Here is a 26,546-nt window from a genome sequence, read left to right as displayed (position 1 = left end):
GTGGGTTTATGTCTTTTTATGTTTGGTTATTTTGATGTGTTATTCTAGTGGGTCTACCTCTAACCATACCCGCAGTAGTGTGTAACTAAGTGAGTGTGTGTGTGTTTGGGCGCGACCATTTTAACAAAAGATTTAAGAATATGTTTGGAATACGTTCGAAAGTAAATAAATATGTATATGATTAGAAATAGAACCTTGTCTCTGTCTTGATTGCACGAACTTGTTAGCTATTGTGCGGGTATCATGTGAATTGTGGGAACCGTGATTAATTTGGGGTGTTTGTAATTAAAAACTCTTTTTCCCTCGGGGGCCTATACCCCACTGGGGGTGGCGTTGTCGAAATTATCTTCCGGTTTCCGCCATATTATCACATTAACAATTTTGTTTAAAATAAATGATCTTAATGTTGACACTAAATAAATAATCAAACAGCGCTGCTTTATTGTTAGCATGCTATTGTTAGTCATGTTAGCATGCTAGCCTTCATACGAAGCAAAGAGTGTGCTGGCTTGCTTTATTTTAATCCTTAAATTAATGCTATTAATGTTGATTTTAATACTTCTGTTTCTTGTTTCTTTGTGTTGTTTTACAGGTTCATGGTTACTGTGAAGAGCTGTTTGTGTTTCATCAGAACTTTATATACAGTTTGTACAGTTTTAAAGATGTTTTCTTGACATGTTGTATTTTAAGTAAATACTTCTGTAAAATAATTTTATAATTGTGTCTGTTTTTCTATAAACATTTGTAATTCATATTTAAAATGTGATTAACATGAAAACTAAGAAGAAATCAATAGTTTTTTCCATTGAGCTCAAGATAATAAGTAGAATTATTGGGAAAAGCAGTTGGTATAACAAAAAAAATTAAGTTTAATAAACTTGCATTTTAGGTGTAATAACTTAATGTTTTAAGTTATGCAAACTCAAGTTTTCATTATACATTACTTAACTTTTTTAAGGCAACCGGTTTCCTCAAATTTTTTAAGTAGATTGAACTTATCCGGGCTTACAGTGTAATGAAAACCCCAAATTCAGTATCTCAGAAAATTAGAATATTGTGACAAGGTACAATATTGAAGACACCTGGTGCCACACTCTAATCAGCTAATTAACTCAAAACACCTGCAGTCTAGTTCTGTAGGCTACACAATCATGGGGAAGACTGCTGACTTGACAGTTGTCCAAAAGACGACCATTCACACCTTGCACAAGGAGGGCAAGACACAAAAGGTCATTGCTAAAGAGGCTGGCTGTTCACAGAGCTCTGTGTCCAAGCACATTAATAGAGAGGCGAAGGGAAGGAAAAGATGTGGTAGAAAAAAGTGTACAAGCAATAGGGATAACCACACCCTGGAGAGGATTGTGAAACAAAACCCATTCAAAAATGTGGGGGAGATTCACAAAGAGTGGACTGCAGCTGGAGTCAGTGCTTCAAGAACCACCACACACAGACGTAAGCAAGACATGGGTTTCAGCTGTCGCATTCCTTGTGTCAAGCCACTCTTGAACAAGAGACAGTGTCAGAAGCGTCTGGCCTGGGCTAAAGACAAAAAGGACTGCTGAGTGGTCCAAAGTTATGTTCTCTGATGAAAGTAAATTTTGCATTACCTTTGGAAATCAAGGTCCCAGAGTCTGGAGGAAGAGAGGAGAGGCACAGAATCCACGTTGCTTGAGGTCCAGTGTAAAGTTTCCACAGTTAGTGATGGTTTGGAGTGCCATGTCATCTGCTGGTGTTGGTCCACTGTGTTTTCTGAGGTCCAAGGTCAACGCAGTCGTCTACCAGGAAGTTTTAGAGCACTTAATGCTTCCTGCTGCTGACCAACTTTATGGAGATGCAGATTTCATTTTCCAACAGGACTTGGCACCTGCACACAGTGCCAAGGCTACCAGTACCTGGTTTAAGGACCATGGTATCCCTGTTCTCAATTGGCCAGCAAACTTGCCTGACATTAACCCCATAGAAAATCTATGGGGTATTGTGAAGAGGAAGATGCGATACGCCAGACCCAACAATTCAGAAGAGCTGAAGGCCACTATCAGAGCAACCTGGGCTCTCATAACACCTGAGCAGTGCCACAGACTGATGGACTCCATGCCACGCCGCATTGCTGCAGTAATCCAGGCAAAAGGAGCCACAACTAAGTACTGAGTGCTGTACATGCTCATACTTTTCATGTTCATACTTTTCAGTTGGCCAACATTTCTAAGAATCATTTTTTTGTATTGGTCTTAAGTAATATTCTAATTTTCTGAGATACTGAATTTGGGGTTTTCATTAGTTGTCAGTTATAATCATCAACATTAAAATAAATAAACATTTGAAATATATCAGTCTGTGTGTAATGAATGAATATAATATACAAGTTTCACTTTTTGAATGGAATTACTGAAATAAATCAACTTTTTCATGATGTTCTAATTTTATGACCAACACCAGTATATTAAGATGTAAAGAGATGATTTAATCTTCGCAGTGGTATTACCGTATAATACGGTTTAGACGCGCAGTAAAAAATGAAGTGTTGGTAGCGTGAGCGAGCTTTTTTAAAGTGCAGATGGCGTGACCGCGGTGATTATATGCGGAGGTAAAATGTAGGATGGACGTCCAACGTTCACTTCCTCTGTCTATGAGACATTGTGAAGTTGGCGGGCGACTTCTTGAAGACTGTCTAACACAGTTAGGTCAATGTCCACATCCATATCAGCACTGAGCTGAACTAAACCATCAGTTACTCTTTCCAGGCCAAACAGAAAGTAGTCAATAAAATCTGATGTATGGAAATAAAGAAATAGATTCAAGCCATTTATTTAAATATGTCCTTTTTCATGACGAAAATGTATTTATTAGTTTATTTATTTATTTATTGCATTATTTATTTGTGCATTTATTTATTTATACTTATGTCATTTTTCGTCCTCCATAGATAGATAGATACTTTATTGATCCAGAAAGAAATAAAAACGCTGTGCTGCACGCTTTCTATCACGCATGAGCGAATCAAAACAAGGCAAAAAACTAATTCTTTAAATCTCACATCCTTCTGAATGTAAGAATGTTCACTCCTTGTTCTATTTACAGTGCTGATGAAAGTCTGCTAAATGGGCTTGGATTAGGCACACTAACTAAACTGGCCTTGTCCCATGTGAGGATCAAACTCATGACCTTCAGGTTATGAGATTGACACGCTACTTACTGCACTAACGAGGCTGACAGCAACATGTTTAGACTGAATCTGGCAGTTTTTGTAGTTGTAGTTTAGATAATAAATTTAAATATTGAAATGCAGAATCTAAATCTAAGCATAAAAAAATGGAATCAAACTCACACCCTTCTGACTGTATGTTCACCACCTGTTCAATTTACAGTGCTGATGAAAGTCACTAAATGACATAAAACCAGTCTGCAACTAAACTGGTCCCTCAAAGGACTTGCACCGTGTGAGGATCGAACTCACGACCTTCAGATTATGAGACTGACACGCTACTTACTGCGCTAACGAGGCTGACAAAGGCATGTGGAGACATCTGAATCCGACCGTTTCATTGGCCGAAGTTTACGCACATTTTTGAAAAGCAGAATCTAAATGTAAGCATCAAGAACAAGATGAGAATCAAACTCACACCCTTCCGACTGTAAGTGTATGTTTACCACATGTTCTATTTACAGTGCTGATGAAAGTCACTGAATGACATGAAACCAGTCGGCTAACTGGGCTTAGATTAGGCACAGTAACTAAACTGGTCTCCGAAAGGCCTTGTCCCGTGGGAGGGTCGAACTCACGACCTTCAGGTTATGAGATTGACACGCTACTTACTGCACTAACGAGGCTGACAGCAACATGTCTAGACTGAATCTGGCAGTTTTTGTAGTTGTAGTTTAGATAATAAATTTAAATATTGAAATGCAGAATCTAAATCTAAGCATAAAAAAATGGAATCAAACTCACACCCTTCTGACTGTATGTTCACCACCTGTTCTATTTACAGTGCTGATGAAAGTCACTAAATGACATAAAACCAGTCTGCAACTAAACTGGTCCCTCAAAGGCCTTGCCCCGTGTGAGGATCGAACTCACGACCTTCAGATTATGAGACTGACGCGCTACCTACTGCGCTAACGAGGCTGACAGAGACGTGTGGAGACATCTGAATCTGACAATTTCATTGGCTGAAGTTTAGGCACAATATTGAAAAGCAGAATCTAAATGTAAGCATCAAGAACAAGATGAGAATCAAACTCACACCCTTCTGACTGTAAGTGTATGTTCACTACCTGTTCTATTTACAGTGCTGGTAAAAGTCACTAAATGACATGAAACCAGTCTGTTAACTGGGCTTAGGTTAGGCACAGTAACTAAACTGGTCCCTCAAAGGCCTTGCCCCGTGTGAGGATCGAACTCACGACCTTCAGATTATGAGACTGACGCGCTACCGACTGCGCTAACAAGGCTGACAAAAACATGTGGAGACATCTAAATATAATATTAAATTGAATATAATATTGAAAAGCAGAATCTAAATCTAAGCATCAAAAACTGGATGAGAATCAAACTCACACCCTTCTGACTGTATGTTCACCACCTGTTCTATTTACAGTGCTGATGAAAGTCACTAAATGACATAAAACCAGTCTGCAACTAAACTGGTCCCTCAAAGGCCTTTCCCAGTGTGAGGATCGAATTCTCGACCTTCAGATTATGAGACTGACGCGCTACCTACTGCGCTAACGAGGCTGACAGAGACATGTGGAGACATCTGAATCTGACCGTTTCATTGGCTGAAGTTTAGGCACAATATTGAAAAGCAGAATCTAAATGTAAGCATCAAGAACAAGATGAGAATTAAACTCACACCCTTCTGACTGTAAGTGTATGTTCACCACCTGTTCTATTTACAGTGCTGATGAAAGTCACTAAATGACATGAAACCAGCCGGCTAACTGGGCTTGGATTAGGCACAGTAACTGAACTGGTCTCCGAAAGGCCTTGCCCCGTGTGAGGATCGAACTCACGACCTTCAGATTATGAGACTGACGCGCTACCTACTGCGCTAACGTGGCTGACAAAGGCATGTGGAGACATCTGAATCCGACCGTTTCATTGGCTGAAGTTTAAGGACATTTTTGAAAAGCAGAATCTAAATGTAAGCATCAAGAACAAGATGAGAATCCAACTCACACCCTTCTGACTGTAAGTGTATGTTCACTACCTGTTCTATTTACAGTGCTGGTAAAAGTCACTGAATGACATGAAACCAGTCTGTTAACTGGGCTTAGGTTAGGCACAGTAACTAAACTGGTCCCTCAAAGGCCTTGCCCCATGTGAGGATCGAACTCACGACCTACAGATTATGAGACTGACGCGCTACTGACTGCACTAACGAGGCTGAAAAAGACATGTGGAGACATCTGAATATAATATTAAACTGAATATGATATTGAAAAGTAGAATCTAAATCTAAGCATCAAAAACTGGATGAGAATCAAACTCACACCCTTCTGACTGTAAATGAATATTTACTACCTGTTCTATTTACAGTGCTGATAAAAGTCACTAAATGACATGAAACCAGTCTGCTAACTGGGCTTAGATTAGGCCCAGTAACTCAACTGGTCCCTCAAAGGCCTTGCCTTGAACTCACGACCTAAATGTAAGCATCAAGAACTGGATGAGAATCAAACTCACACCCTTCTGACTGTAAGTGTATGTTCACTACCTGTTCTATTTACAGTGCTGGTAAAAGTCACTAAATGACATGAAACCAGTCGGCTAACTGGGCTTAGATTAGGCACAGTAACTAAACTGGTCTCCGAAAGGATTGCCCCGTGTGAGGATCGAACTCACGACCTTCAGATTATGAGACTGACGCGCTACCTACTGCGCTAACGAGGCTGACAGAGACATGTGGAGACATCTGAATCTGACCGTTTCATTGGCTTTGTAGTTGTAGTTTAGATAATAAATTAAAATATTGAAATGCAGAATCTAAATGTAAGCATCAAGAACAAGATGAGAATCAAACTCACACCCTTCTGACTGTAAATGAATGTTTACTACCTGTTCTATTTACAGTGCTGATGAAAGTCACTAAATGACATGAAACCAGTCTGTTAACTGGGCTTAGGTTAGGCACAGTAACTAAACTGGTCCCTCAAAGGCCTTGCCCCGTGTCAGGATCGAACTCACGACCTTCAGATTATGAGACTGACGCGCTACCGACTGCGCTAACAAGGCTGAAAAAGACATGTGGAGACATCTCAATATAATATTAAATTGAATATAATATTGAAAAGCAGAATCTAAATCTAAGCATCAAAAACTGGATGAGAATCAAACTCACACCCTTCTGACTGTAAATGAATGTTTACTACCTGTTCTATTTACAGTGCTGATGAAAGTCACTAAATGACATAAAACCAGTCTGCAACTAAACTGGTCCCTCAAAGGGCTTTCCCAGTGTGAGGATCGAATTCTCGACCTTCAGATTATGAGACTGACGCGCTACCTACTGCGCTAACGAGGCTGACAGAGACATGTGGAGACATCTGAATCCGACCGTTTCATTGGCTGAAGTTTAGGCACAATATTGAAAAGCAGAATCTAAATGTAAGCATCAAGAACAAGATGAGAATTAAACTCACACCCTTCTGACTGTAAGTGTATGTTCACTACCTGTTCTATTTACAGTGCTGATGAAAGTCACTGAATGACATAAAACCAGTCTGCAACTAAACTGGTCCCTTAAAGGCCTTGCCCCGTGTGAGGATCGAACTCACTACCTTCAGATTATGAGACTGACACGCTACCTACTGCGCTAACAAGGCTGACAGCAACATGTCTAGACTGAATCTGGCAGTTTTTGTAGTTGTAGTTTAGATAATAAATTTAAATATTGAAATGCAGAATCTAAATCTAAGCATAAAAAAATGGAATCAAACTCACACCCTTCTGACTGTATGTTCACCACCTGTTCTATTTACAGTGCTGATGAAAGTCACTAAATGACATAAAACCAGTCCGCAACTAAACTGGTCCCTCAAAGGCCTTGCCCTGTGTGAGGACCCAACTCACTACCTTCAGATTATGAGACTGACGCGCTACCTACTGTGCTAACGCGGCTGACAGAGACATGTGGAGACATCTGAATCTGACCGTTTCATTGGCTGAAGTTTAAGCACATTTTTGAAAAGCAGAATCTAAATGTAAGCATCAAGAACAAGATGAGAATCAAACTCACACCCTTCTGACTGTAAATGAATGTTTACTACCTGTTCTATTGACAGTGCTGATGAAAGTCACTAAATGACTGCTAACTGCTAACTGGGCTTAGATTAGGCACAGTAACTCAACTGGTCCCTCAAAGGCCTTGCCTTGAACTCACGACCTAAATGTAAGCATCAAGAACTGGATGAGAATCAAACTCACACCCTTCTGACTGTAAGAAGGCTCTCTAATTGTTCAATTTACAGTGTTGGGCTTAGATTAAGCTGAGCAACTAAACTGGTCCCTCAAAGGTCTTGCCCAGTGAGAGGATCAAACTCATGACCTAAATGTAAGCATCAAAAACTGGATGAGAATCAAACTCACACCCTTCTGTCTGTAAGTGTATGTTCACTACCTGTTCTATTTACAGTGCTGATGAAAGTCACTAAAATGACATAAAACCAGTCTGCTAACTGGGCTTAGATTAGGCACAGTAACTACCCAGCTAGCACACTCATCTGGCCCAGTTCCCACTTTTCTATTGGCACATTCGGCCGAGTGTCAGAATCGACCAGAATCAATGTAGCCAGATCCGGCCCAGTTGTTACCACAGCTGGGTTTGGCTGGTGCTCGTAGAAACGCGTGCGCGCCGACGCTGGTTGTCCGGCTGTGGCCCAGCGTCCAGTCTCTGATTCAGCGCCGGCGGAACAGCGTCACCATAGCAACAGTGCGATGCGAGCCGTTGAAAAAGAGGACTCGTTCGTTCGTGTGAGGTAAATAAACGTTTAATCTTAACAACTTTTTACTAAGCAAAAAGTAAGCAGAAAGTCTATTAGAGATATTATAAGAGAGCAATTTGGAAATGGAAACTGTTTATGGTAATGTTATCTAGTGAGTTTCAGGTTAACTGGTAGTCTGAACTGAAACACTTCAGATAACGTTAGCTAAAAGGCTAACAGTTTCTAGCATTAGACAACAGCTGCTAAATAATTGAAGCTCACTGAATACTGTGGATAACTTTAACTTAAAAGTTACAATAAGCAACAAGAACAACAACAATAATAGTAATACAATAATAAGCAACAGACGACCTACCATCTCTGACTACATCCACAAGGTGGACCAACAAAGCAGGTGTGTATAATTTAAGAGTGGACAGTAAGTGGACATGGTATTTGAAAACTCCAGCAGCGCTGCTGTGTCTGATCCACTCATACCAGCACAACACACACTAGCACACCACCACCACGTCAGTGTCACTGCAGTGCTGAGAATGATCCACCACCTAAATAATACCTGCTCTGTGGTGGTCCTTTGGGGGTCCTGACTATTGAAGAATAAGGTAAAAGAGGGCTAACAAAGTATGCAGAGTAACTGATGGACGACAGTGGAACTGTAGAGCTACAAAGTGCACCTATCCACGATTTTCCTGAACTTTGGCCTTTCCCGTGATTCGTAGCTGAAGCCGGTTTTTGACTTCCGGTTACAGTGTTTACGTTCTGAACGACAGAAGTAGTGGTCATTCGTAACTGTTTTTTTTTTAACAAACATGGCCAAAAACGCTATGTGGTTGAATAGTAAGTGTAGAGCAACTGTTTATGTATGCATTTTGTTAGACGAGTGCACTTTTGAAGTGTGTACCCTTATTCCCTCCTCTCGGTGTGTTGTTGGAACGCACTCTGCTCACTCGCATGTTCTGCGTCTCTGCAAGCTGATGCTCCGAACAATAAAGCAGTTTTGTTTTAGTTAAAACTGAGTCCTTTCTTAATTCCTAGCACTTGACAGTAAGGATGTTTTAGGAAGCTGTGGTGACCGTGTTCTGACAGTGTCCCACCCTTCCACGCTTACAGAGTGGGTAGATGACATGAGGTTAGCTATGTTGATAATAATGAACCATTTTGTCTTCCGAAGCTGTAGACGGTGAGGAGCTACAGAAGTATAAAAGCACAGAGGCATACATGCATGGGAATTGCTGAAGGTAAACATCAGGCGTGGGTAATGCTGAGGGAAAGTGGAGTAGTGGAGACGGTGGGTTGCTCGTGCATTGCAGGGTTATGGTATGGATGAGCCGAGGAACATTCTAACTGCTGTGAAACACTGAAAATAATAAACGATGTATAACGACTAATTTGTTGATTTTTTTTTTTACTTCTACAACAGTGTATAACTGTACTTGGTTCATGAGTGGATGTAAAGCAGGAAAAGGGAGCTGAAGGGACAGAATAAAATGCGTTTCGTTGTTTAATTTACTAAAACAATAAACTGGGAACAACAAACGGTATTTACACCCGTTCAGGATTCACTTGGACTGTCTGGGTGTCCGGATTTGATTGTTATTTGTCCTATTTCTATACAAAGTGAAACTGCATTATACGATATTATAAATTTTTTATTATTATTTAATTAATAAATATTATTTATATTATTAACATAATTAATATGATTATTATTATATTATTATGGACTGTAACGCATAAGGCGCAGGGCACGGACAGTGTTTACAAATCCGCTGGTGTTCAAAGCACGAACTTTCCAATGACAGCTTCAATTTCTTTGAGTTGTTGTGGCACCCGAGAGCGGCACACGTCGAGCCCGAGCGCATATTTGAACCATGCAACTACCAAAAGTAGTTTAATAATGTTGTAGTTAGTACTACAGCAAATCTAATGCAACCGGAAACGAAAAACCGGCAAACGGAAATAGGGAGGTGTCATGGCAGCCCCCATAGTGTTGCCAGGAAAATCGTGGATAGATATATAACTTTATTAATCCCATAGGGGAAAGTCAGTAAATGGTTAGTAAACTATATGGTTAGTGGAGCTGATAGAAAAAGAGTATACATACAAGGAGGTGGTTTTCATGTTATGGCTGATCGTATATAATTTTATAACCCAAAGGTTGTCCCTTGTATTCTTTGTAGATATTCAAGTGTCCACTACCATCACTGAGCCACATTTGCTTATTCACCTCTCATACATGAGTAAAAACTATGAACACTACTCTGCAGCATCTAACATCTGGCGTAGATCATCAGCCAAGGTCACAAGATCCAGCAAGAAGGTTCTGGGTTCGATCCCCAGGTGGGGCGGTCTGGGTCCTTTCTGTGTGGAGTTTGCATGTTCTCCCCGTGTCTGCGTGGGTTTCATCCGGGTGCTCCGGTTTCCTCCCACAGTCCAAAAACATGCAAGTGAGGTGAATTGGAGACACTAAATTGTCCATGACTGTGTTCAATATAACTTTGTAAACTGATTAATCTTGTGTAATGAGTTTAACTGCCTGTCCTGTCATGAATGTAACCTAAGTTTAAAACATGACGTTAAAATCCTAATAAACAAACAAACTGTACTTCTTTATATTGTTTTTATATATATTTTTTATATATTGTTCACTTTTATAATTATTATTCTTATATGCAATTATATGTTATTTTCTATGTATAGTATTCATATAGCTGTCATTTTGGTTCACTTTTATAATTGGTCTTATTTATAATATTCTGATTATTATTATTATACTACTTGCTGCAATTATCTTAATAAAATACTTTCTGCTGCACAATCTGTAGTTAATCTGTAATATAAATCTACTATTTTATCTATGATGATGTAAAGGAGAAGAAAACGGTAAATAAATGGTATCGTAGTGTTTCGGGGGCTATTCCGGCCCAGTTATGGGAGAGTCGGCGGAGATCCGGCATCCGGATTTGGGTCAGTGTATTTGGCCCGATTCTGGGCAGTCATTCAAAAAGAGTCAGAGCCGACACGGGCTGCCGGCACTGAACCAGATGCGTCAGGCTCGGCTGGCAGGAGCTGCGCCGGAAGTGGGCCACAATTACAAGGCTAGCTGGGTAATAGGGGTATAACGATACATCGTTTCACGATTTCGCGATGCAAAAATGTAGCGATGTGCATCGTGGACATCTGCGCGATTGTACGAGTGCACGTGCGTTCTGTAATTTATTAGTGATGGGTCGGTCGCGAACAATCCGGCTCTAAGAGTCGGCTTTTTAAAATGAACGGCAGCATCCGGAGCCGATTCGTTTTTTTTCCCGGGTTTTTTTTTTTCGTTAAAGCCGTACGTGATTGGTCAAGATGCGTGGTGACGTTTGTGTGTTTACACTGAGCAGGAGGGGCGGGGTTACACACACACACACACACGGACAGCGTGCACATGAACAGGAGGGAGTGAAAGAGAGAGAAAGACAGAGAGCACTTGATGAAGTTTTACATTGCGCTTTACGTAGCCAGACATTACACGCTGGAAAGGTGAGGAAAATGAGTGACAGGAAACAGTAAAGTTTGGACACGAGGAACCACTTTAACAGAGAAGTTCAGACCCACTGAGACCCACATCTTATACATGTCACTGTGTATTGTAGCAACATCTGTCCCCTCAGAGAGAATCTTTTCCAAAACAGGGCAGATCATAACAGAAAGGAGAAACAGGATCAACCCCTCAAAGATGAGCTCGGTTTTTCTGAATGCCAATCTTCACTAAATACTTACAAATACCGTCACCTGGATGCTGCTTTTCCTTTTGCACATTTTCATTTATATTTTGTTGAGTGATGCTTTGTTGATGTGTTCTTTCACTCTAGATGCAAATTTACAAGTAATATACACAATCAGACCTTTTGGTCTAATTGAGATGGGTCTTTGTTTTTGTATTTTATAATTTATTGTTGTAGCACTCTGTTCCATGTTGAGTATATAAATAAAGCCATTTAAATAATAAACATTTGATACAATGTTTTTTTTTACATTAGTAATTCATTTTACATGTAATTTGTTAATACATTAGTTCAAGCAACAAAGAAAATTTGTTTAAAGACTCAGCTCAGCTCAATGAGCTTGTTTGATTACTTAAGATGGCAATAAGTAACTTAAATTTGGTAAACCTGTTAGCTTACAGTAAAGTACTCTGTTCTTGGTAATTACCTTTAATTGCAAGGGACTGAAGTTTTTTTTTTTTGTTTAAAAAATGTACAAGAAAATGTGCATTGTTTTGCACTGTTTACACAAAATCGTGAGAAAATCGAATCGTGAACTCAGTATCATGAATCGAATCAAATCGTGAGCAGAGTGTATCGTTACACCCCTAGTAACTAAACTGGTACATCAAAGGCTTAGATTAGGCACAGTAACTAAACTGGTACATCAAAGGCTTAGATTAGGCACAGTAACTAAACTGGTACATCAAAGGCTTAGATTAGGCACAGTAACTAAACTGGTACATCAAAGGCTTAGATTAGGCACAGTAACTAAACTGGTACATCAAAGGCTTAGATTAGGCACAGTAACTAAACTGGTACATCAAAGGCTTAGATTAGGCACAGTAACTAAACTGGTACATCAAAGGCTTAGATTAGGCACAGTAACTAAACTGGTACATCAAAGGCTTAGATTAGGCACAGTAACTAAACTGGTACATCAAAGGCTTAGATTAGGCACAGTAACTAAACTGGTACATCAAAGGCTTAGATTAGGCACAGTAACTAAACTGGTACATCAAAGGTTTAGATTAGGCACAGTAACTAAACTGGTACATCAAAGGCTTAGATTAGGCACAGTAACTAAACTGGTACATCAAAGGCTTAGATTAGGCACAGTAACTAAACTGGTACATCAAAGGCTTAGATTAGGCACAGTAACTAAACTGGTACATCAAAGGCTTAGATTAGGCACAGTAACTAAACTGGTACATCAAAGCTCTTGCCCAGTGAGAGGATCGAACTCATGACCTAACTGTAAGCATCAAGAACTGGATGAGAATCAAATAGGGCTGCACGATATATCGTTTCAGCATCGTCATCGCGATGTGTGCAGGCGCAATAGTCACATCGCAGGACGTGCGATGTCACTTCATGCAAATTAAATCAAATACGTCATGCTACAACTTTTTTGCTGCTTGACACAAAAACGAAAATTCACATCGTTCTCATTTTCCATATAATATCTACCAGTGTGTTCAAAAACCTAGTGAGCCGCCTCGCTGTCTTACTACCTACACAGGCAGCTGCCTCAGTAGAGAGGATTTTAATAAGTCATCGACTTATAAGGCAGGTTATTCGGATGCGCTACTTAGCGATTCCATCGGGTTTCGCATTTAGCATTTAGCGTCTTGCCATTAAAACTAATGGAATGAGGTGGGACAGCGCTAACAAGTCAATATAACATCTGGATTCGTGTACAGATAACTGTTACATTTGCTGACAAGCCCAAACTTGCAAATAAAAACACTCGTTAAAAATCAATAATTATTTATTTACGTTTGAAATTAACTTCCTGTCTGCACCGTCAGCCATGTTTACTTTTCTGTGAGAGAGGAGATGCCGCAATGAATTCTGGGATTGCCTTCATCACTAAGGACGCTTCCTATTCTCACTCGTTCTTGAGTAAAAATAACGTTGAAATATTAAGATGCCTCAGTAGTGAGCTTAGTAAGGCATCTCGGATTTGGAACAGGTTTATAGCTGCTCTTTTGTTTGTATAGTTTTTTTTTTAAATAATGTTTACTACTTGAAGAGGTTTTGATTGTAAAATAAAATATTAAATGACCCATTTTGTCAATCTTGTTAATTCCCTTATGTGATATTGAAGCTTTCTTAGTTTAATGCTCAGTTTCAACCGAGTACAAAGATGTAGCTTGTCATAATCTTTTGTATCCCTTGTAGGCACCACCATTTTTCACAGATGAGCCCCTTATTTAGAGTAAGATACATGCATTATTAAACTATTTAAATTAATCATGTTGATGCAAGATATTATTTATCATTACTTTAAAATCAAGTTATTGATATCAAGTTTTTTCATGTCACAAATTGTAATGCCAGCTACATTTTTATTGCCATAATTTAAAGATATTTTGTAACTCTGAAGCAATTTCATTACGTTCATGGTACCATAGTCAAGTCCATGGTACCATAGTTAACTTGCTTTATAAAAATGAACTCCATTCAAATGTATCATAGAAATGTTAAGTGTACATCTATTAATACAAATATACTAATAAAATACATGTAAAAATTTATAAACGCAAAGTCAGAAATGTTGTACTAAATTGCTTTAGTCAGTTTGCTTTGTAAAACTTGAAGAACTTGCACAAACTTTACCATAAACTTAGTTCCCATAAACCAGTTTCACATCAAAACAAATACTGAACACTGTAAACCCTGCAGCAGTGTATTCAAACACAAATGCACAACACAAACCCTCATAGTGGATTCACAATGAAAAAGCATTAACATAAGTGTTACATCCCGTAGTGATCTATGGGTGATAGTACTACTACAATAATGAAATAATGAGGAGGAAACAATTTTTCCAAAACACACAATTTATTTATAAAATTTCTAAATAACAATGAAAACAACAAAGAGAAATCCAGCTCTAAGCAAATCTTTAAAGAAAAGAATGAAATGGACGAGACTAATAACAGAGAAAAATATCAAATAAAGCAACACACTTAACCTAAAGAAAACACACACACACTCACACACACCCTCAAAAACAGAGCTTAGTGTCACAACTTTTAATGTAACCTCAAGATCACTTTGAAACACACGAGTAAACTCAGCCGATGCCAAGCGTGCAGACGACGACGCCCACGATGCCGTTACAGAAAAAAGTAACACATTACTGTAATGTGTTACTTTGTACCGTGTTACCCCCAACACTGCACACTGTAGTCCTCTCTAAATCTAACTGAGAGATACAGATACAGATATATGAGAGATACAGGGTTAATGGAGGTTTATTACCGCTGAGCTGCTGCTCTACTCCAGTCCAGTTGGTGGCGCTGGTGCGTCTTAAGTTGTTTTGCAATCCGCCATTAACCATCATAAGAAGAACAAGAAGCTGCTGTGTTTGTGCTGTAGAGCCTCATCTGTAAGTAAAATATGGATTTAATTATAACCCTTATATTTCATTATAACTACATTCTAATTCATAATAAAACTAGAGTTCATAATAAAACATCACTGAGGATTTGAGGAGCTTTAACTTCAGTTTCATTTAAACACACAAACTATTAGCTGCTCCGCTAACTGTTAGCATCACACATGATTCAGTACTGATGAACCGATTCATTTGAACCGACCCAGCAAAATAAATCAATTTCGTTTCTTCATGATTAAATCTCAAATTTTTATATAAACACGTGATATTTTTAGACTTTGTTTATAGTGGAACTTTGTTTACAGGTGGTTTGTAGAGTTTTATAGACACAGTCAGGTGAAAAGTGTAAGCGAGCGTCTTTAATTGTTTACTGCGCGTCTAAACCATGTATTACGGTACCCGAAGTGTTAAAGGTAAAACTGCTGTTTACAGTTTAATAAACATTATTTACCGTGTTCTGATGCACAAAATCCACTCAATTCAAGATTTCTTTTATTAATGAAATACATTTCAGACATTTTTACTGGAGGAATTTGTTGTGATCGGATCTTAAACTCATGTGAAGTGTCTATTCGGTTGTGTTAATACCACTTTTTGAAGAGCAATAAAATAAGCAAATCAAATTGTTATTAAAATCATGAAGAACATTTACTCTAGTACTAATCTTGTGATTTTGAGATCATTTTACTGTAATAAATAATGTGATGGCAAATTTAAGCAAACTTAAGCAAAGTGTCACTTTGGTTCTGTACAGACCAGCTTCAGTTCATAACAATAACAACAGCCAGTTACTACAGTCTAAAAATGTTCCTTTAATTATGAATACAGCATATCTGTCTGTCTTTCTGTCTATCTGTTAGAGCTTTAATAATGCAGTCAACAGAAGAGGGACACGTCACCCCTGTGGATTTACAAAATGAAGAATTCCAGAAGAAAATAATACGAAAGGAGGAGGATGAAGATGATGATGATTTCTTCTGTAAGTAAATATGAAGCATGATACAGTACAGTGTGGTACAGTACAGTATGGTACAGTACAGTGTGGTACAGTACAGTATGGTACAGTACAGTATGGTACAGTACAGTGTGGTACAGTACATTGTGGTATGGTACAGTACAGTGTGGTACAGTACAGTGTGGTACAGTACAGTGTGGTACAGTACAGTATGGTACAGTACAGTGTGGTACAGTACATTGTGGTACAGTATGGTACAGTACAGTGTGGTACAGTACAGTGTGGTACAGTACAGTGAGGTACAGTACAGTGTGGTACAGTACAGTATGGTACAGTACAGTGTGGTACAGTACATTGTGGTACAGTACATTGTGGTACAGTATGGTACAGTACAGTGTGGTACAGTACAGTATGGTACAGTACAGTGTGGTACAGTACAGTGTGGTACAGTACAGTGTGGTACAGTACAGTATGGTACAGTACAGTGAGGTACAGTACAGTGAGGTACAGTACAGTGTGGTACAGTACAGTGTGGTACAGTACAGTGTGGTACAGTATGGTACAGTACAGTGTGGTACAGTACAGTGTGGTACAGTACAGTATGGTACAGTACAGTATGGTACAGTACAGTGTGGTACAGTACAGTGTGGTACAGTACAGTGTGGTACAGTACATTGAGGTACAGTACAGTATGGTACAGTACAGTGTGGTACAGTACAGTGAGGTACAGTACAGTATGGTACAGTACAGTGTGGTACAGTACAGTGTGGTACAGTACAGTATGGTACAGTACAGTGTGGTACGGTACATTGAGGTACAATACAGTGTGGTACAGTACAGTGTGGTACAGTACAGTGTGGTACAGTACAGTGTGGTACAGTACATTGAGGTACAGTACAGTGTGGTACAGTACATTGAGGTACAGTACAGTGTGGTACAGTACAGTGTGGTACAGTACAGTGTGGTACAGTACATTGAGGTACAGTACATTGAGGTACAGTACAGTGTGGTACAGTACAGTGTGGTACAGTACATTGAGGTACAGTACATTGAGGTACAGTACAGTGTGGTACAGTACAGTGTGGTACAGTACAGTGTGGTACAGTACATTGAGGTACAGTACAGTGTGGTACAGTACAGTGTGGTACAGTACATTGAGGTACAGTACAGTGTGGTACAGTACATTGAGGTACAGTACATTGAGGTACAGTATGGTACAGTACAGTATGGTACAATACAGTGTGGTACAGTACAGTGTGGTACAGTACAGTGTGGTACAGTACATTGAGGTACAGTACAGTATGGTACAGTACAGTATGTTATAGTACAGTATGGTACAGTACAGTATGGTACAGTACAGGGTGGGCCATTTATATGGATACACCTAAATAAAATGGGAATGGTTGGTGATATTAACTTCCTGTTTGTGGCACATTAGTATATGGGAGGGGGAAAACTTTTCAAGATGGGTGGTGACCATGGCGGCCATTTTCAAGTCGGCCATTTTGATTCAACTTTAGTTTTTTCAATGGGAAGAGGGTCATGTGACACATCAAACTTATTGAGAATTTCACAAGAAAAACAATGGTGTGCTTGGTTTTAACGTAACTTTATTCTTTCATGAGTTATTTACAAGCTTCTCTTTGTTTACAGCCATTGACATGTCGCAGAGGTTAACATGTGAGGAGCGGATAGAAATTGTGTTGATGTCTGGTGAACGCAGTACCCAGGTCATTGCAGCAGATTTCATTGCAAGACACCCTACGAGACCACCCAGCTCCCATGCTACAGTTAGCAAACTGCTTGCCAAGTTTTGTGAAACTGGTTCAGTGTTGGATTTGCCAAAATGTGGACGCATGAAAACTGTCACTAATGAAGAAACATCAGTGGCTGTCCTAGCTTCATTCAGCAAGAGCCCACAGCGTAGCACTCGCCGCATGTCACTGGAGAGTGGCATCAGTCGAACATCCCTTCGGCAGATATTAGCTACTCACAAATGGCACCCTTACAAACTCCAGCTGCTGCAGCATCTCAACGAGGATGACCCAGATCGGCGCACTGAATTTGCAGAATGGGCAAAACAAAAATTGGAACAGGACCCTAAGTTTACACAGAACATTTTGTTCAGTGATGAGGCAAACTTTTATGTGAATGGTGAAGTTAACAAACAAAACCACCGCTATTGGTCTGACACTAACCCACATTGGATAGATCCCTCCAAGACTGTTGGAACACAAAAATTGATGGTATGGTGTGGTATATGGGGTACAAAGATAGTGGGGCCATTCTTCATCAATGGAAACCTCAAGGCCACTGGATATTTGAAATTGCTACATGATGTGTTTCCCTCTTTATGCACTGAAGCTGGCACGTTCCCTGAGTTTTTCCAGCAAGATGGTGCACCACCACATTATGGGTGTCAGGTCCAAGCATTCCTAGATGAACAGTTTCCTGGAAAGTGGATTGGTCGTCGTGGGCCAGTCGTGGGTCTCCCGATCTGACCCCCTTAGACTTTTATCTTTGTGGTTATCTGAAGGCAATTGTCTATGCTGTGAAGATACAAGATGTGCAGCACCTGAAACTACGGATACTGGAAGCCTGTGCTAGCATTTCTTCTGCGGTGTTGCTATCAGTGTGTGAAGAGTGGGAGAAGAGGGTTGCATTGACAATCCAACACAATGGGCAGCACTTTGAACACATTTTATAAGTGGTCAGAAACTTGTAAATAACTCATGAAAGAATAAAGTTACGTTAAAACCAAGCACACCATTGTTTTTCTTGTGAAATTCTCAATAAGTTTGATGTGTCACATGACCCTCTTCCCATTGAAAAAACTAAAGTTGGATCCAAAATGGCCGACTTCAAAATGGCCGCCATGGTCACCACCCATCTAGAAAAGTTTTCCCCCTCCCATATACTAATGTGCCACAAACAGGAAGTTAATATCACCAACCATTCCCATTTTATTTAGGTGTATCCATATAAATGGCCCACCCTGTACAGTGTGGTACAGTACAGTGTGGTACAGTACAGTATGGTACAGTACAGTATGGTACAGTACAGTATGATACAGTACAGTGTGGTACAGTACAGTGTGGTACAGTACAGTGTGGTACAGTACAGTATGGTACAGTACAGTGTGGTGCAGTACAGTATGGTACAGTACAGTGTGGCACAGTACATTGAGGTACAGTACAGTATGGTACAGTACAGTGTGGTACAGTACAGTGTGGTACAGTACAGTGTGGTACAGTACATTGAGGTACAGTACAGTGTGGTACAGTACAGTGTGGTACAGTACAGTGTGGTACAGTACAGTATGGTACAGTACAGTGTGGTACAGTACAGTGTGGTACAGTACAGTGTGGTACAGTACATTGAGGTACAGTACAGTGTGGTACAGTACAGTGTGGTACAGTATGGTACAGTAGTGTGGTACAGTACATTGAGGTACAGTACAGTGTGGTACAGTACATTGAGGTACAGTACAGTGTGGTACAGTACAGTGTGGTACAGTACAGTATGGTACAGTACAGTGTGGTACAGTACAGTGTGGTACAGTACATTGAGGTACAGTGTGGTACAGTACATTGAGATACAGTGTGGTTTTTATTGGAGTCACTAATCAGTAATAAGAGAATGTGGGTAGTGGGATTAGAACCTGTACTGTACCGTACTGTTCTGTGCTGCTACACTCCAGTCTGGATTTGAGTTTTAATCTAACTAGGATTTATTTGTGATTGGAAATCAAACCCACAACCTTCAGTTTCCTCCAGTTGTTGAGTTTCTTCTTCTCATATTGATGAATTTCAGGTGAAGTCACTTTAATCCCTCCGGAACTTGTTGCTTCTGTGGAACTGCTCTTCTCAGAGGACCAACAGTGTGGAGGTTTCCAGATGAAGCCAGTGAAGAAGGAAGAACCTGAAGATACAGATGAACTCAGTAAGATATTTTTATAACGTTTTTATAAAATAATTTCTCCTAATTTGCTCGTGTCTGAATTACTTGTAATATGTGTATTTTTAGTGCATAAGTGAGCAGGTGAGTGAAATGAGGAGACAGAAGTAAAGAATATTAAACAGATCATGCTGACTGTTGTAACGGTGTGTGGGCTAGACGGACAGGAGGGGCGGACACAAACGCAGAGATGTGAGACAGACTGGTATATTTTAATAATAAGACAGGACAGGGTAGAACAAGACAAGGGTACACAAAACCAAACACACAACCTATGCTAAGCTAACTAAAGCTAAACTAAACACACAGGAAACCTAAACCCTAAGCTAAACAAGAACTAGACAGGACTAAACAAAGGCTAAACGGAGGCTAGTACACACAGGCTAACAAACAAGGACTAGGCTAATAGACAGGGGCTAAACAGGGACTAAACTAAACAGGCTAACAAAGCTACACAGGCAAACATGACTAAACAGGCTAGACAAGGACTAAACAGATGAAACAAGGAATGAACAGAACTAAACAAGGCATGAACAGACTAAACAGGCTACCATAACAGGAACAGGCTAAACTGACCGACAGGAGCTAGGAGGAAGGTAAAACAGAGTTACCAGGGGCAAACAGACAGAGTTACCAGGAGCAAACAGACAGAGTTACCAGGAGCAAACAGACAGTTACCAGGAGCAAACAGACAGTTACGAGGAGCAAACAGACAGTTACCAGGAGCAAACAGACAGAGTTACCAGGAGCAAACAGACAGAGTTACCATGCAATAGTCTCCAACCTGCCCATTGCCCCAGCTCTCCTTATAAATGCTCCTTGATGAGGAGCAGCTGGGGCTGATTAGCTCAGGGAGCCAATCACCTGTGAGGCATGGCAGGGGAGTGAGTGTGCACACAGAGAAGAGGGGCGTGGCACATATGAGCACACCGAGGCTAGCAGTGTGACAGATGCCCCTCCCAAAGGCACTACACCTGGAGTGCCTAAAAAAACAAAAACAAGGAGGTCCTGGGCCCTGCGGGGTAAATTTGAAGTCATTAAAAATGTCCTCAGGCAGGCGTGATAAAAATGGTGGGACGCAGGCTGCCGACAGAAATCCAGAGGCGCAGTCGGGGAGCGCCGACGAGAGTTCAAAAGCGCCGTCGGGGGGCGCCAATGTGGGAACAGAAGCACCATCGGGGGGCGCCAACACGGAAACAGAAGCGCCATCTGGGGGCGTCATCTCGGAAACAGGAGCGCCATCTGGGAGTGCCGACGAGGAAACAGGAGCACCGTCGGTGGGTGCCGATGAGGAAACAGAAGCACCTTCGAAGGACACCAACTCTGGAACAGGAGCGCCATCAGGGGGCGCCAACTCCGGAACAGAAGTGCTGTCGGAGGACACCCACTCAGGAACAGAAGTGCCGTCGGAGGACACCCACTCAGGAACAGAAGTGCCGTCGGAGGACACCCACTCAGGAACAGAAGTGCCGTCGGAGGACACCAACTCAGGAACAGAAGTGCCGTCGGAAGACACCAACTCAGGAACAGAAGTGCCGTCGGAAGACACCAACTCAGGAACAGAAGTGCCGTCGGAAGACACCAACTCGGGAACAGAAGTGCCATCGGAAGACACCAACTCGGGAACAGAAGTGCCGTCGGAAGACACCAACTCGGGAACAGAAGTGCCGTCGGAAGACACCAACTCGGGAACAGAAGTGCCGTCGGAGGACACCAACTCGGGAACAGAAGTGCCGTCGGAGGACACCAACTCGGGAACAGAAGTGCCGTCGGAGGACACCAACTCGGGAACAGAAGTGCCGTCGGAGGACACCAACTCGGGAACAGAAGTGCCATCGGAGGACACCAACTCGGGAACAGAAGTGCCGTCGGAGGACACCAACTCGGGAACAGAAGTGCCGTCGGAGGACACCAACTCGGGAACAGAAGTGCCGTCGGAGGACACCAACTCGGGAACAGAAGTGCCGTCGGAGGACACCAACTCGGGAACAGAAATCAACTGCGGTGAGCCTGGCGAAGAGGCTTCGGGAGTCAGCTGCGGTGAGCCTGGCGAAGAGGCTTCGGGAGTCAGCTGCGGTGAGCCTGGCGAAGAGGCTTCGGGAGTCAGCTGCGGTGAGCCTGGCGAAGAGGCTTCGGGAGTCAGCTGCGGTGAGCCTGGCGAAGAGGCTTCGGGAGTCAGCTGCGGTGAGCCTGGCGAAGAGGCTTCGGGAGTCAGCTGCGGTGAGCCTGGCGAAGAGGCTTCGGGAGTCAGCTGCGGTGAGCCTGGCGAAGAGGCTTCGGGAGTCAGCTGCGGTGAGCCTGGCGAAGAGGCTTCGGGAGTCAGCTGCGGTGAGCCTGGCGAAGAGGCTTCGGGAGTCAGCTGCGGTGAGCCTGGCGAAGAGGCTTCGGGAGTCAGCTGCGGTGAGCCTGGCGAAGAGGCTTCGGGAGTCAGCTGCGGTGAGCCTGGCGAAGAGGCTTTGGGAGTCAGCTGCGGTGAGCCTGGCGAAGAGGCTTCGGGAGTCAGCTGCGAGGACCCTTGAGAAGAAGCATCCGGAGTCAGCTGCGTGGACCCTTGAGAAGAGGCGTCCGAAGTCAGCTGCGTGGACCCTTGAGAAGAGGCGTCCGGAGTCAGCTGCGTGGACCCTTGAGAAGAGGCGTCCGGAGTCAGCTGCGTGGACCCTTGAGAAGAGGCGTCCGGAGTCAGCTGCGTGGACCCTTGAGAAGAGGCGTCCGGAGTCAGCTGCAAAAACACTGGAGAAACGTCATTAATCAGCTGCACAAATCCTTGAGAATCTACTTGATTCAGCTGTGAGGACCCTGGAGAGGCGTCCGGAATCAGCTGCAAAAACCCTTGAGAAACTTCTTGAAACAGCTGTGAGAACCCTGGAGAGGTGTCCAAAGTCACATGCGAAAACACTGGAGAAACGTCATTACTCAGCTGCACAAATCCTTGAGAATCTCCTTGATTCAGCTGTGAGAACCCTGGGGAGGTATCCAAAGTCACTTGCGAAAACACTGGAGAAACATCATTCAGCTGCGAGGACCCTGGAGAGGCGTCCGAAGTCACTTGGGAAAACACTGGAGAAACATTCAGCTGCGTGGACCCTGGAGAGGCGTCCGAAGTTAGCTGCGAAAACACTGGAGAAACGTCATTCAGCTGCGAGGACCCTGGAGAGGCGTCCAAAGTTAACTGCGAAAACACTAGAGAAACGTCACTCAGCTGCGAGGACCCTGGAGAGGCGTCCAAAGTTAACTGCGAAAACACTAGAGAAACGTCACTCAGCTGCGAGGACCCTGGAGAGGCGTCCGAAGTCAGCTGCGAAAATCCTTGAGAAACTCCTTGATTCAGCTGCGAAGACCCTGGAGAGGCACCCGAAGTCAGCTGCGAAAACACTGGAGAAACGTCATTCAGCTGCGAAAACACTGGAGAGGCGTCCGAAATCAGCTGCTTAGACCCTGGATATGCGTCAAAAGTCAGCTGTTTGGACCCTGGAAAGACCGGACTCAGCTGTGAAAACACTGGAGAGTCATCCGAAATCAGCTGCTTGGACCCTGGAAAGACTGGACTCAGCTGCGAAAACACTGGAGAAAAGTCACTCAGCTGCGAAAACACTGGAGAGGCGTCCGAAATCAGCTGCTTGGACCCTGGATATGCGTCAAAAGTCAGCTGTTTGGACCCTGGAGACACTGGACTCAGCTGCGAAAACACCGGAGAGGCGTCCGAAATCAGCTGCTTGGACCCTGGATATGCGTCAGAAGTCAGCTGTTTGGACCCTGGAGAAACTGGACTCAGCTGCGAAAACACTGGAGAGGCATCCGAAATCAGCTGCTTGGACCCTGGATATGCGTCAAAAGTCAGCTGTTTGGACCCTGGAGAAACTGGACTCAGCTGCGAAAACACTGGAGAGGCGTGCGAAATCAGCTGCTTGGACCCTGGATATGCGTCAGAAGTCAGCTGTTTGGACCCTGGAGACACTGGAGTCAGCTGCGAAAACACTGGAGAGGCGTCCGGAATCAGCTGCTTGGACCCTGGATATGCGTCAGAAGTCAGCTGTTTGGACCCTGGAGACACTGGAACCCGGACCACATTAGCAGTTGGCGCTTTGCTGCAGGAAAATTTTGCTCTCATGAGGCCCTCAAACACCTTAACCGAGTTCAGCTCAACTCCCCTGTCAGACCAAAGCTGCTTAGCCCACTCACGAGCAGCACCCCTCAGCCGAGACATCATAAATCGCACCCTGTCGATTTCAGCTGGCTGGGGGTCCAGAAGGTTCTGCAGGTAGAGCTGGCTCTGTAGAAGGAAGCCTTCGACGCCTGAGTCGCTTCCATCATATGGAGCTGGCCTACTAAGCGGGAAGGTTTGAGGAAACCTCATGGAGCCGAAGTCCGGAAAAACATGGACAAAAAACATCTCGCTGTGTCCTCTTTGGGAGACTATTCTGTAACGGTGTGTGGGCTAGACGGACAGGAGGGGCGGACACAAACGCAGAGATGTGAGACAGACTGGTATATTTTAATAATAAGACAGGACAGGGTAGAACAAGACAAGGGTACACAAAACCAAACACACAACCTATGCTAAGCTAACTAAAGCTAAACTAAACACACAGGAAACCTAAACCCTAAGCTAAACAAGAACTAGACAGGACTAAACAAAGGCTAAACGGAGGCTAGTACACACAGGCTAACAAACAAGGACTAGGCTAATAGACAGGGGCTAAACAGGGACTAAACTAAACAGGCTAACAAAGCTACACAGGCAAACATGACTAAACAGGCTAGACAAGGACTAAACAGATGAAACAAGGAATGAACAGAACTAAACAAGGCATGAACAGACTAAACAGGCTACCATAACAGGAACAGGCTAAACTGACCGACAGGAGCTAGGAGGAAGGTAAAACAGAGTTACCAGGGGCAAACAGACAGAGTTACCAGGAGCAAACAGACAGAGTTACCAGGAGCAAACAGACAGAGTTACCAGGAGCAAACAGACAGAGTTACCAGGAGCAAACAGACAGAGTTACCAGGAGCAAACAGACAGAGTTACCAGGAGCAAACAGACAGAGTTACCAGGAGCAAACAGACAGAGTTACCAGGAGCAAACAGACAGAGTTACCATGCAATAGTCTCCAACCTGCCCATTGCCCCAGCTCTCCTTATAAATGCTCCTTGATGAGGAGCAGCTGGGGCTGATTAGCTCAGGGAGCCAATCACCTGTGAGGCATGGCAGGGGAGTGAGTGTGCACACAGAGAAGAGGGGCGTGGCACATATGAGCACACCGAGGCTAGCAGTGTGACAACTGTACAGTGTGTAGACTAGTATATAATTACAGAGTAATGCCAGGTGAATACAAGTGGCTGAATGATTGGGTAATGAATGAGAATAAATAAAGTCGAGTATATAAGCTGATATATTTAATATATACATGATTGTTTGTGCTGATGGTCCTGGAGAGATGAGTCTGCAGCTTCTGTCCAGATCTTAACTGTCCTTATTGTGGGTATCAGACGTCTGATGACTGGGGTGTACTTGGGGAGCAGGAACAAAGACAGGTGATCAGACTGACCCGGGTGGGGGAGGGGGGTAGCTTTGTAGGCATCAGCAACATTTGTGTAAACTTGGTCCAAAATTTTGAGTCCCCTTCTGATGAAACTTTGGAATCCAGATCTTAAACTGCAGTGATTAAAGTCCCCAGAAACAATAAAGACTCCATCTGGGTTCACAAAGGTCTTTTATAGCTGCATTAGCATTAGCATCTGGAGGGATATAAACTGCAGCAGTAACAATGCAGGAAACCTCTGGTGGTTATAATACCTGGTTATAAAGGGTCTACACGTTATAACCAGGTATTCCAGGTCAGCAGAGCAGTAGGTATTAACTATGACAGAGTCCATGCAGCAGGTTTTGTTTACATAAAGGCAAACACCACCACAGAAGCTCTTCATCAGTTCCACCACGCTGTGGTTTAGCTGCAGTCCATGATCCTCTTCTGTGTCAGGGTTCAGATTTTTATCAGCTCGCTTGGACGCGGTGTTCTGCTCACCTCTGGAAGTAGCTGGTTGAATTCGAATGGACGGTCCAAACCAACACTTAAAGCGGTATAAATGAATGTCCATCAGCATTTCAGGTCTTTTTATGGAAAAATGGACAGTGTGTGATCTGGACCAAAGACGATAAGAATCCAGACTGTTATCAGCAACATGTGCTGCCTTCAAGACGTCGTCTTTTCCAGGGATGTCCAACATTTTTTAACAAGACGATGCAAATCCACCTGCTGCACACATTACAAAGGCGTGGCTGAGGAATAAGAGGGTGCGGGTACTGGACTGGCCTGCCTGCAGTCCTGACCTGTCCCCAATAGAGAACAGTCTCAACCTTTTTTGGACTGTGTTTCAGACCTGAAATGCAGGAATGGATGTTTATTAATAAATGAAATGAAGTTGAGCAGATAAAAGATGAAATATCTCAGCTGCATCCTGTCTGACATCAAATAAAAGTCAAAGACAGTGTAAGAAACTCTGTGTTTTATTGTTTTCCATACTGTTCCAAGTTTTT

General features: G+C 42.5%; 2 protein-coding genes and 8 non-coding genes across 10 annotated transcripts in view; 1 reads left to right on the top strand and 9 right to left on the bottom strand.

Moving 5' to 3' along the window:
* Nucleotides 1-26,546, bottom strand: part of LOC134328786 (uncharacterized) — a 765,451-nt gene that overhangs the window by 231,027 nt on the left and 507,878 nt on the right. The gene's annotated exons all lie outside the window — the stretch shown is intronic.
* Nucleotides 1-26,546, top strand: part of LOC134328727 (zinc finger protein 345-like) — a 62,848-nt gene that overhangs the window by 33,813 nt on the left and 2,489 nt on the right. The window lies entirely within an intron of this gene.
* trnam-cau (transfer RNA methionine (anticodon CAU)) lies at nucleotides 3,430-3,502 on the bottom strand. Its single transcript has one exon. It is a non-coding gene; the product is annotated as a tRNA-Met (tRNA).
* Nucleotides 4,051-4,123, bottom strand: trnam-cau (transfer RNA methionine (anticodon CAU)). The gene has a single exon. It is a non-coding gene; the product is annotated as a tRNA-Met (tRNA).
* Nucleotides 4,377-4,449, bottom strand: trnam-cau (transfer RNA methionine (anticodon CAU)). Its single transcript has one exon. It is a non-coding gene; the product is annotated as a tRNA-Met (tRNA).
* Nucleotides 4,986-5,058, bottom strand: trnam-cau (transfer RNA methionine (anticodon CAU)). The gene has a single exon. It is a non-coding gene; the product is annotated as a tRNA-Met (tRNA).
* trnam-cau (transfer RNA methionine (anticodon CAU)) lies at nucleotides 5,312-5,384 on the bottom strand. Its single transcript has one exon. It is a non-coding gene; the product is annotated as a tRNA-Met (tRNA).
* Nucleotides 5,818-5,890, bottom strand: trnam-cau (transfer RNA methionine (anticodon CAU)). The gene has a single exon. It is a non-coding gene; the product is annotated as a tRNA-Met (tRNA).
* Nucleotides 6,160-6,232, bottom strand: trnam-cau (transfer RNA methionine (anticodon CAU)). Its single transcript has one exon. It is a non-coding gene; the product is annotated as a tRNA-Met (tRNA).
* Nucleotides 6,750-6,822, bottom strand: trnam-cau (transfer RNA methionine (anticodon CAU)). Its single transcript has one exon. It is a non-coding gene; the product is annotated as a tRNA-Met (tRNA).

This window comes from Trichomycterus rosablanca, chromosome 15 (assembly GCF_030014385.1).
Source record: "Trichomycterus rosablanca isolate fTriRos1 chromosome 15, fTriRos1.hap1, whole genome shotgun sequence".
NCBI lineage: Eukaryota > Metazoa > Chordata > Actinopteri > Siluriformes > Trichomycteridae > Trichomycterus > Trichomycterus rosablanca.
The sequence above is the reverse complement of the archived record's forward strand: the minus strand, read 5'-3'. Positions and strand labels throughout refer to the sequence as shown.